Consider the following 13,535-nt stretch of genomic DNA (forward strand, 5'->3'; position numbering starts at 1 on the left):
TATTTTTGAATTTTTACTTTCATGCATCACTGATTTGGATTGTCAGTCCTTTGTATGTTTACAGAAATTGTTGAATTTTTTACCCCAAATTGTTACAACTTAACTCTGTATTGCTTCAAAATTTTAAATATTAAAGCTTGAACAAATTCATTGAAAAGAATGGCTTAAAGGAATATTATATGCTCTTGGCCGAAAGTTAGGAATCATTTATTTCAGTTCAAAAATTAAGATCAAAACTGATTTTTTTCTTCTGTTAGAAAAAAAACTTTTTGAACTCTTCCAGCATCTTTTTAGCCCACCATTATCAGGTGGCCCATTTGATTTTGGGTCTGATAAAAAAACTAAAAATGGCTGACAGACGGCTGTCTTGGATTTTGACTTTGAAAGATTGTTATTGCTATTTCTTGAGAAGTACATGATGGATCGCTATCAATATCCATATGTAGGTGCTCCTTGGTCCTTAGTTGTACCTATGTAATTTTGGGACTGTTCAGAAAAACAAAATGGCAAAAAGATGGCCATCTTGTATTTTTACTTTTGAAACTTTATCACTGTTTCTTGATATGTACGGAATGGATCTTAAAATGCATATGAATGTTCCCCTTGGTCCCTCATGCAGATTTGATTTTGGGTCTGTTATAAAAGCAAAATGGCTGACAGGAAGCCATCTTTGATTTTGACTATGAACTAGATAATGGCCGCCATAGAGGGTGACGCGGAACATCGCCTCCGAAAAGGAACTCGTAATGTGTGTACCAGTAGCCAGAGTTGCTATGGTGATCTGAGATCAGCTATGATGCAAGATGATGTTAGTGACTTTCAGCATGATTTTGAAGGAAATAGTGAAGAAACATTCGTAAAAGAGCCTGTAAGTGTTCAAAATGTCACGGGTGACTGTGATCCTATGTATCCCTCCACCTATGATGTCCCTGTCGATTTGGTTCATTGTGTTCCACAGGCCCATTCCCCTGTATTACCCCAGTCATCAAACCATAATCGGTCACATAATCAAGAGTTAATCGATTATATAGACAGTAAAGTTATCAATCTCGCAAGAGATGAATATGTGAAGAAAATTACCGAGATATGTGAGCAATCAGAGGGGACTGTGATCTGGTATAGAAACATTTTACTTGGCCGAGCGATGAACATTTCAGAATGTCCAAAAGGAAAGCCTGTCGTCAGGAAAACTACGTCTGCAAGCCCGAGTTATATAAAATATGCTAAAGACTGCTATGTTATTCAAGCCTTTATTTCTGGTGATAATTCCGAGATAGACTCTGTATTCAGTAAAGGTAGAGCTACTGGTGTGGGGGCTCTCGATGGGACAATTCCGGGTAGTCAATTCTCTGGTTCACATCTTCGTGAAAGTACTCAGTCTGAGCTCTCACAGGGGATATTACGTCACCATATCCAAGATGTTGGTACTGCAATTGAAAACAATAGTATAGTTCATTCCATCTGTGAACGACTGAAAGCAGTAGAAAACGCACTGAAAGACAGTCAAGTAAGAGAGTGTCGAATGCTCAAATTAATGGAGGAAATGAAAACGGACAATAAACATCTTGCTGATACTGTCATAGAATTACGAAATGCACTTTCATGTCTTACAATTAAAACTGGAACAATCCCGAAGTCATATTCGGACGTTTTGCGGGGCGACAGTGGAGGTATAACTCCTGCACGGAACCCCACCGTACCACTGGCTCAAATTCCTAACGGGACCGTCTCACCTGGCGAAGGTGTGAGCGATACTACCTTACCTGTCACCAGTCAACAAGGACCCTACGGAAGCCCTCCGAACCGACAACACCGCCGTCGAGGATTAAACCTACGCCAGTTGGTAACGATGGGCCACTTATAAGCGCTAATCAACCAGGTACGACAAGGTCAACAAAAACAAATAGAAACAATGCATCGACAGTGAAATTAAATCACGACGCCAAAGAGGACAATGACGTGTTTATTGGTGTTCATCGTAAACAAACAGCGCGTTACTATTTAAGTGGAATCGGATCTGAAAGTACCAAAAACGGTATTCTCAAATTCATTCGAAACAAAGGAGTAAAAGTTACTGACTTACGAATGTTCGAACAGCGTAACGGTTCCTTTACAGCAAAGGTCAATGTTTCCGCAGCCCATGCGTACTTGGTAGAGATTCCAGATTTCTGGCCCAACAGTGTAACTTGCAGACCTTGGCTCAGCAGCAAAGAATGGCAAGAAAAGCTAGACGAGCGTAAAAACTCCGATCGCGATTCGTCTTGGAAATCACGTAATGACTTCAGTAATCCGAACACAGATGATTACGAATGGCGTAATGACAATGGAGACTATTACAGCAATTACGACCGTGATTCCGAAAATTACTGGCGCTACAACGACCGTCATTAGTGAAACACATCCATATTGATAAAACAGAATGTTACAAACAGCGTTATATTTATACCTAATGGCATTCTCCATACTTACATGGAATGTTCGAGGAGCGTTTTCATCAGCAAAAGGTTTGTCTACGCTATTAAAGCAATCGAACTGTGACATCGCCGTTATAACCGAACATAAACTGAGTCATAAATCACTACCTTTCTTGGACACGATAAACTCTGATTATTACGCAATTAACGCCAATACTGTCGAATGTTCTAGTAATGGTACTGGTGTTTCGCTTTTGGTGAAAAAGTCGCTACGATATTGCATTTCTTCCTTAGAAGAAGTTACTAATAATCGTATTGCTGCTATAAAAATGACAACAGTTTCCGAGCAATCCGTTTACTTTTTTGGAGTATATATGCAAAGTGATAATGACATTAAAGAGTATAGAGACACTCTGCAGTATCTATATGACATACTTACCTTCTACTCACTAAGAGGAAAAGTTGTAATAGCTGGTGACTTTAATGCGCGTATTTTAGATAATCCCCAATATTACGCGGCGAAACAGAAAGTCAGTGCATTGAACGACCTTATAAACGATTTGAACTTGTGTGTCGTAAATACACTGCCGATTTGCAAAGGGCCAAAGTATACGTTTAGACCTTGCAAAACTACTTTAGATTATATTCTTGTTGATGATAGTACACTTAGCAATATATCCCATAGTAATATCACAGACAGTGCCGATATTGAGATCGCTTCGGATCACCTTCCAATCGTTTGTGGGTTTGATTTCAGCGCTCCAAATCACAAAATACAACCGAAAGATAACGTGGACCATATTGCGTGGAGCAAAGCTACCGTTGATCATCTGATTTCATATCAGCTAACCTTGGCGTATAAGCTACGTAATATTCATGAATATGACATGTCGACACAGTTTGGTATCGATGCATTATATGAACAGTTAACCTTATGCATGGCAATATCAGCTGATGAAACTATCCCTAAACGACGTTTTAGGGAGTATCTTAAACCGTATTGGACAGGAGAGCTTGAAAGTGCTCACAATGCAGCACTGAGGTACCGTCAGGTATGGATTAATGAAAACAGACCTCGTGGGCTACAATATGATTCATACAGGAACTATAAAAACGCAAAGAACGTCTTTCGGAACCTACATAGAGAAACACACGATAAATATTTAGATCAAGTTAATAGCGAGCTAGACGAGACAGCGGATGTGGATGCTAGATTATTCTGGAGAATTGTGCGGAAGCGTAAAAACAAAACACTCGATGCTTGCACGGAACTAGTCTACGAGGGAACACTTGCCCGTGACCCCCAAAGCATAGTCGAAACGTTTGCGGACTTTTACGAAAAATTATATGCAGATAACACGATCATCGATGACTGTAATTTGCAATTCGCAGTAAAGGACGATCTTGATAGCAAGTTCACTTTTGAAGAAATCGTATCAGCTGTCAGGCAGATGAAACTTGGAAAAGCTCCTGGAGCAGATATGATATCAAACGAACACGTTCGCTTTGGAGGAAAAGCCCTCATCGAAGTTATCCAAAAACTAATGAACTCCATCCGAACCACAGGATATATTCCAAAAACGTGGAAACGAGGAATCCTTGTTCCTATTCATAAAGGAGGCTTTAAGAAAAAGAATGACCCTAACAACTATAGACCGATTTCCTTGCTACCGGTACTCTACAAACTTATGGAAAGAGTGATTTGCAAACGAGTATCACGCTGGCTTCATGATTCCCACGTTGAATTTCCTTCTGCTCAACAACAGGGTTTTCAGAAAGGTTTAAGCTGTATAACTACAGCATTTAGTCTGCGCGAGTGTATATATGAGAATTTAGAACAGAACAGCAAAGTCTATGTAGCATTCTTAGATACATATAAAGCTTTTGACACGGTGCAACACAACAGTATATTCAGTAAGCTTTACAAGATTGGAGTCACTGGAAATTTGTACAGAATATTGCGTAACGCATATCAGGACATATACAGCGCGGTAGTTTACAATCGTGCCCGATCTCGTTGGTTCAAGGTCCAAAGATCAGTCAGACAAGGTGGAATCATCTCGACATTTCTATACTTGCTGCATATTAATGATATGCTAATTGAATTGGAGACTACTAACGTTGGCACGAAAGTACAATCCATTGAATGTGGCAATCCATGTTTAGCTGATGACGTTGCCCTTGTTACTACTAGCCCTAGGGCCTTACAAACTCTGCTAGGTGTCACACAAAGGTATGCTGAAAAATGGAAATTTCAGTTTAATGCATCAAAATGCAACATAGTAGCTTTTCGAAGTACATGCAGAAATCTGAATTGGATGATTAATAGCAACCCACTTCGTATAGTCGATAAGGAGGTACACTTAGGAGTACTTCTGTCCTCCAACCTGAAAAACGCCGACGCCGTTGACAACGCTTGTAAGAAAGGCCGTAACATGTTACACTCAATCACACGCATGGGAACTGACTGTACTTATACGAAACCGCTTACTCTTATTAGCATCTACAGGAAAGTTATACTTCCGTCGATGTTATATGGATGCGAATTATGGAATAATCTAACTAAATGCGATATCCGAAAGCTCGAAACTTTCCAACACTATGCAGTAAAGCATATACTTAATCTACGGACATCCACTCGATCGGATATGTGCGAAAGTATAGTCGGACTACACAGGATCCAGTGTGAAATTGAGAAAAGAAAAATGTACTTCTTACGTTGTATTGTTGATTGTTCACCAAACAGCATTCCAAAAAGTATTTTTATTCGTAGAGTTCTTAAATATATAGATGGACCGAAATCAAAGCAAATGGGGTTTATCCCTGATATCCTAGCAATCTTAACCAAATATGAATTATTAGAATGGATACAGTATTATATCCTATGCGCAGATTCCCGTCCAAGGCTCAATGGAAACTTTTAGTTAAAGGAGCTATTCAAATACGCGAAGATCGCTTATTGATCGAGAGAATGAACAGTGATGACGAATTCGTTCGATATCGATCTGTCCACTCTACCTATAATAAGCCGTATGTCATGCTCAAAACACCGGACATCGACAAAAGGACAGTCTTTTATATTTGTAAAATGCTAACGTGTGTTCCTGTAGAACAGTACAATACATGTAGGTTGTGTAACAATCCGTTTTACGACACAATAAGACATTTTGTCACAGAATGTACAAGTACATTTATTTTGAGAGACACATTCATGACAAAAGTGGTGGATTATTACGGTGTACAACCATATTTGATCATGTCCAGCCTTGCAGAAGAACTCCTGCTCCAGACAGTATTTAGAGGGAACATTTCGGGATTTGAATTTGAAAGTAATTCTATAACAGAGGAATTTACAAAGGACTGTGCCTATCTACTGCATAAAACAGCGGAAATCTATTTCCATGCTGGTGAACTGTGAAATATAAATGTATTTTGAGCTCAGAAAATTGGTCAAAAGTGATCCTTGATTGCAATGTGCTTTTAGCACTCATTTTCTTCATGTAAATTTATCCATTTCGCTTTAAACTTTCTTTTTCTGTACTCTCAGCTTTGAGGAATAAAGAATGATGATGATGATGATGGCTGACAGGAGGCCATCTTTGATTTTGACTATGAAAGTTTCTTATTACTTTTTCTTGAGAAGTACATTATGGATCTCTCAAATGTCATGTCGGCGCCTTGGTTCAAAGGTGTACCCATGTAATTTAACAGAATGGCCGAAAGACGGTCATTTTGGGTCTTAACTTTGAAAGATTATTTTTGCCATTTCTTGAGAAGAACTGGATGGATATTTCTTAAAATGCATATGTAGGTAGCCTTTGGCCCCTAGTTCTCAAATTTCATGTGTATGCTTTCCTTGATTCCTAATTGTGCCCATTTGATTTTGGTACTGATCGGAAAAAACAAAATGGCCCACAAGCGGCCATCTTGGCTTTTGACGTCAAAAGTTTGATATCACTAATACTTGAAAACTACACTAAAGATCTTTCTCAAATTTGTAGTGTAGTTTCCTTTACGTCCCTTGTTTTGCCTGTTTGATGCAGCCATCTTGTGTCTTGCCGAGTAAAGATTGTTATTGTTATTTCTTAAGTACTGTATGGATATCTCAAATTTCATATTTATGTTCCTTTTAGTAGCTACTTGTGCTCGTTTGATTTTGGGACTGACCAGAAGAAACAAAATGGCTTTTAAGTGGCCAGTTTGGATTTTGCAGGTAAAGATTCTCATCGCTATTTCCGCAAAGGCGTATTCAAAAGGCTAATCATTAAGAGCAAACACAGAGAAAAGAAGGGAAACGATCCAACCTTCAAAGAGCATCGAAAGATCAAACATTGGTTGGCGCCAAGATCAACCTAGTAGAACTTGCAAACCAATTTTGCCTAGTAACGAGTGCCTCAGTAATGACCCTGACGGGCTGCCGTACACCATGGTTTACCTGATCAAGGTCTCTCGGTGACGTATCCGGTTATCTGGAATCGATTCCATAATCGGGAAATGACTCATTGTGGCGCATTAAAGTGTGCAACCACAGTTCGTTGTGACCTGCTTGCAGCATCCCGATTGCTCGACCAGCCTCTGCAGCTGTCGTGTGACGTCTCATGCAAATAAATGTTCAATACAGGATGCAAAATGACAGGACAAAATTTGTTGATTCATTTGACGTCAAGACTACACAGAATTCCAATAAAACCAGAATTAAAAGTTTGATTTGAACCTTGTGTTACATGATGTCTTGTTGCACGTTTACTGTAGGTTACACTGGCAAATCATTACTGAAAAGTTTTTGTGCAAACTTTGGTGATAAAACAAGTGGTCAAGGAGTGCTATTTTAATGGCAGAAAAATTCACATCTATTTATCCTGAATGTTTTGTGTACATTATATGTTGGTGCTATCACGGAACGATTTTGTTGTATCAGTGTACCGTAATCCGTTGAAATTTCTGCTAAATTCCCAGATTGATGTTTCACAACTTGTGACTACTAAGTAATCGAATCTGAGCATAAGTGCATCCATTAGTAAATTTGTATGAAGTGCTATTTAGTTTTGTACCACATCCTTTTAAGCATTTTACAAACAATAAATAAACGGTCATCAACATATTAACAGAATCTTTATTCAAGATCGGATTGTGCGGTATGAATGGTTCGACATTAGTACGTCCTGTTCATTTCATAGTAATTGACGATGTTGTCATTTTGAAAACGTAACATTTGGATTAACGAAAATTTGCATGGCGAATGTCAACAATGAAGCAGAAGACGCTTGCACTTCCAGAACACTTGGTCTTATTATCGGTTTTCTTTTTTTTAGTTGTCTCCGATTTGTATTTTCTGTATAGTTTGCCTTCGTCGTATGAATTTGAAGTTTGAATTAGGACTTCAATGACCTGTATTTTTGTGTGTATATTTTTAGATGTAATTAGATAAATACCAAAATGAGTACAGTCATAATCCAAATTCAATTGAATACGGGCAAAATATGAACAGAAGAGCGACAAGATTTTACATGGAGACTTCTGAAAAAGTACAGAGGAAATAAGACCACATGTTTCGCAAGAGAATGCGTCTTCTATTCCGTGGACGGCACAAAAAATTAACATTTATGGGATCATTATGACGAATATAGTTCGTGAAGTCTTGGAGGAGATTTACAAAAACTCAGAAATGTGTTTGTGTGATTGATTTATTCCGTCAATTTTCTTTTGTAAATGGAGACTACGTCCACCAAGCTGCCCTCAATTTTATTCACACAAGCTCTTGCATGTAATTCAGTCACTAATCAGGGTACCACGGAAATAGTCTCTGAATTCATCTAAAGCATATCTTCGAAACTTGCAATATATAATTGCAATATTTTTTCCCCACTGCACATTTTCAAAGAACTTACGTTATTTTATTATTATTTCTTTTTTCATTGTATCGGTAGAAACGCGTTATTAATCTACAAAATTCGGTAACCGTTAAACGATTGAAACACTGAAATTAGAAATTATGAATAGCCGTGATATTTGTGAAGATGATTAAAGAGAAGTTCACCTGCAAAATTAAAATGACTATCGATGAATTATCTTACCCCGTGCGTGTGAATTTTAATAAAGCCGTAGAATGCCTTTGGGAGATTTTCCAAGAACGCTAGGTTGTATCGAGACACAGCTGAAGCCGGGAGACATTGGAACAAACCCGATATCCTGACTTGCTCTAGGGCGCTCTTCCCATTCAAGTTTCTAGCATGTACGTAGTTATCTAGAAGACACTCGGACGCTTTGTGACTCTCTGGTTTTGTACAGTAATGGTGGACTATGTAGCGGTAGTTGTCCATACTATCTGTATTGGCACCAACGCCCGCAAGAAATTTCAAAACTTGAAACGAAGGAAACAAAGTACATGTATGCATATCCTTTAAAATAGGTAGTTACCTCGTCCATTTACATGCATAGAAGTGTCTGATGACATTTCACATATAAATTTATGACAGGACTACTGATAGCATGATACTGGGCGGCTGAATAGGCGTGATCATCGCGTGCTGTACCCTCTCTTGCTCATATTTATAAAAACTAAGAAAACTCGAACAACTTTGTTATTTCGAAGTAAAAAAATCGGTCCCGTAAATAAAAAAACCGAAGTCCTAATTGTTAGCCATGAATAACACCTGTCTGGCCATTATCAATCTGATTTCAAAAAAACGTTCAACAACAATAAAACGGTATTAACGGAAAGCCCATTGTGACGCAGAAATATGGGTCACAGCGCGCGGACACGCGAAATGCACAGCTGAAATTACAACTTTGGTCTGGTGTTACAACTTGTGTTTCCACACGAACGGATATAGCTTTGATATCAATAGTGTAAGCCGTGAAGAACAATACTCCAGTTACCATCTAGTTCGTGACTTCAAGTGTCACATTTTTAGTGTCGCGTTTCGTTGTTGTTTAGTGCTTTTGTGTGACCTGTAGTACTTATATATTAAACATCGTCAACTAAATGAACACTCCAACACTATTAATTGCGCATCTTCATTTCCTGTCTAAATGAGCTTACACATGTACCATATGTTACCTTCATAACTCTTCATTTAACTATGATATGATACAAAATCTTATAGCAAATTCGAATAATCGGATAACTCGAAGTCTTTACACAACCCTATCGAGTTCAAGTTAATGAGGTTTGCTTGTATAATCCCTTTCTTAATCATCATTATAGTATGGTCACACAGGATCCATATCAAGCAGTGACTTTTGTACTGATTACCATTAGAGATTGTGGCTGATGATTCAAGCATAATAAAATTTAAAACGGTAAGATAGATGACTTACTCGTGTTTGTTAATTTTGTTTTGGTGAGAGAAGGGACGAATGCAACAAGATACATATAATTTCATATATATCCTCGGATATATATGAAGATTAAACAAACGAAATGAAGTATATCATTTTCAATCACGATTTCTACTAATTTACGATAAATTGTGTAAAAATGTAGAAATTAGCATGAAAAACAAAAAAAAACAAAACATCACAAAGAAAAGAACCAAAGAAAAATAAGCAAAAAGAAATAGCCAAAACATGACAAAGAAACATAACAAATAAATCATAAAAAAACTTATATAACAACTATTTATAACAATATTTGAAAAAAGAGCACAGGCATCAGCAATTACATACTGATGATTGTTACTACACTACTAATCTACTGCAAGTCTGATGCTTTTGTGTAAACAATGTTTATAATGATCTGAAGTACCAGTTACACATACTTAAGCAGTGAAAAGCATTAGGATATCTAGGTAAGTAATGTATTCCTAATTTAGCTCAACATATTAACTGTGCCTAATTCTAAATGTGTATTGAGATGTGCTAGTGGTGTGTCTTTTGCACAATCTTTTAAGTTTAAATCTTATTTATTATCTATATTACAGTGGTACATGCATTATACATAAATGATAGGATTAAGAGACATGTGTTGCACAGCGTCGTGTAGTAAACACACACAAATGTATTTGATGACACTAAGCATGACTGGTTGTTCGTTGTTTATTTTGAAAACCCATAGTACATTAACCACCCAAGATGTTTCCCTGCTCTCTGCCTCGGACCCGTACATTGCCCCCGTGCTCAACTTTCCCTCGGATTCTCTCGCAATACCTTATATCCTCTATACTTATGTTTTACAACTTTCCTACCATCACGCCCATTGTGCATATAATAAAAAAGCCACGTGCGTCTAGGAGTACCTGTTATTAACTCCCCGTCTTTGATCTACCTTCTACATTGTTTCTTATCTTGTTTATACATATATGTTCGACAGCGCGAGACAGACAAGAGAGAGAATTTATCTGTCTTGATCAATCATACCGGCGATATTCTGCCACGGTGCTCCAACACTGGGGTGCACACCCGCCCGTTATCGTACGTGCATCACTACCTATCACTCACGGGATTGTTTACCTCGGTCCAGCATTGACTCACTTTTGACCTGATGTACTTTAAACTAAGATGCTGCTCTCTACGATACACACCATTCCAACGTTATCATTAAACCTATTTTTTTCACTCATTTTCTTACTAAAGTCCACGATACGTATTTCAAACAATGGAACAGTACCATATAAATAGTGACAGATATGAGGGGATTTCCTTTCTAAGAAACACTTACAGCAATTCTAATCAAAAATAGATAAAGATGAGGCCCTTGTAACACCTGTATATAAAGGAAAAGGATGGAAAAGTGACCTGTCAATAAGTCAATATTTATTACAATCCCCAGATTTGTTTTTTAATTGTTTTTAAATGCATGTTCAACTATCTCACAAATCATAATATATCTACTGAAATCAATAAGATTTCCTACCAAAACAATCACTGTCAATCAACTCTTGATTATCTATGATAGATTTGTTAAGCATTTGAACAACGTAATGCATTTGATAGGTTTTTGGCATGGTGGTCTAGTCTATAAATTGAAAACATATGACATCAGTAATGACATGTGGCTTTCATCTTGCCTATCTCGTGTTAAAGTGGTTGTCACCTTAACCATCTGATCGGAGGTAGAGAGTGGTCATAGATATATACGAATCCAACGGGAAAATATTATAGGCATGGGTACATCAAGGTTCAGTTCTAGGCCCATAGCTTTTTTATTATTATACTATATATTATCAATACTTGATAATTTCCACTCTAAATATGAAGTTATTTGCTGACGTTTCATCTTTTTATGATCTAATTGAGGGAAACAGAAAAGTTGCGGCCGATATACTAAACGATGACACCAGAAAACATGTAATTGGCCTAGTAGATTTATTATTTGTAATACAGAAAAGACTTAATCATGACCTTTTGCTAGTCGGATTGATTCCAAGATGTTGCATCCTGGCTTGTATTTTAACAACTTAGCCATTCAAAATGCTAGTAGCTATAAACATCGTGGTTTAATTTTAAGTCTTGCTATTTATCCCCCGCTTTCACTGAAACGGGGGATGTAAATTTGGGTTCGTCCATCCGTCCGTCTGTCTGTCTATCACACTCTCGTTTCCGTGTTCTAACTTACCCAAATATCACCTAATTTGGGTTAAACTTGGTCAGCAGATGTATCTTTGTGTCATTAAGACTGAGTTTGACTAGCAGTGTCATCTGTTAATAATTATGCATACTAACGAGGTATCCTTTGATTTCATTAGTCAGTTCATTCCCGTGCTCTAACTTCCCTAAATATAATCCGATTTAGATGAAACTTGGTCAGCAGATTCATATTAGGGCACAAAAGACTGCGTTCAGCAGTCAGCATCATCTGTTAACATCTATGCATACTAATAAGGTATCTTTTCATTTCTTTCACATAAAGAAATCCATGCATAGAGTATGTCGGACAAAATTACAAAACTAAGGTTGAAAATAAATATCAGGAGTTGAAGTTTATTGTTAAATAAATATAAAAAAAAGTTTCAAAGAACGATTCAAAACATCTTTGAAATCATAAAATTCAGACCCCTCGCCTGGTCTTGCACATTTCTGCTAGGCTAGCTACGCCCCTGATTTAGATGTAACTTGAAGTCCCACAGATATTATCAGTTTATCATTAAACTATATCATTTTATATAGCATTATTACATGTTTACTCCTAACCTCTAAAATATTTACTTACAATATGTTTGGAAAGCAGGGGATTTAAATTCCATGAATTTGCTTGTTGGTCTTAACAAACAAATAAATTATGCAGAATGTTAAAATATCAAACTGACAGAAAGTCAACTGAGTTTATATATACACTGTACTACATCCTTTCGTCTTGTTTTAGAAAATGCTGGTGTAGTATAGGAAAACTGTACAGAAAGGGAATAGAACATGTTGGAGTCAATCAAAACAAAGGCACTACACAAGACTGGTTCGAGGCAGGACACAAATCACGCTATCTTACATAACGAGTCTGGCCTACGGGTCCACTAGTAAAACGAAGACATTTCAAAATATCCTTTTAAAGTAAATAAACAATGGATGTCCTCCGAATGTAATTAAGTTAATCCAACATTGACTCAATAATGATACTGATCATAACTCCCTTCTACACAATAGATTTTATCCAACATTGACTCAATAATGATACTGATCATAACTCCCTTCTACACAATAGATTTTATCCAACATTGACTCAATAATGATACTGATCATAACTCCCTTCTACACAATAGAATTTTTATGCACCTTTATCAAGAACCCTGCAATACAGCATATTTTTATGTTTTTCCCTCAAAAATCATAGGCTTAATGAAGTAACCTGTCTTGTCTGCTTCCAAAAATGACATCTATAAGTGCTATGAAAAAGAAAAGTATTTTCATCACAAACAGTTACTGTTGTGCATCATTAGTGCACTGATATTTTAAAACATTGTGGAAACAGAAAGGTAAATATGATTCTGTCAATTAAGAGACTCTACTAGTTATCTTAGTTCAGATTTATTTATGTCCCACCTAGTTAGAAGTCCTCTTTGTCTGAGTTCATTCTGTAGAAGACTGTACTCACTTTTTCCTCCGTTATACTCGTTTCACTATCCAAAGACACCTCCTCATTAACTCCCCTTCTAGTCTAAATGATTTCTAGAAGGTTCTCATACACTT

Source organism: Ylistrum balloti, unplaced genomic scaffold (genome assembly GCF_031769215.1).
Source record: "Ylistrum balloti isolate Yb309-2 unplaced genomic scaffold, AGI_CSIRO_Ybal_v1 Utg370246, whole genome shotgun sequence".
Classification (NCBI taxonomy): domain Eukaryota; kingdom Metazoa; phylum Mollusca; class Bivalvia; order Pectinida; family Pectinidae; genus Ylistrum; species Ylistrum balloti.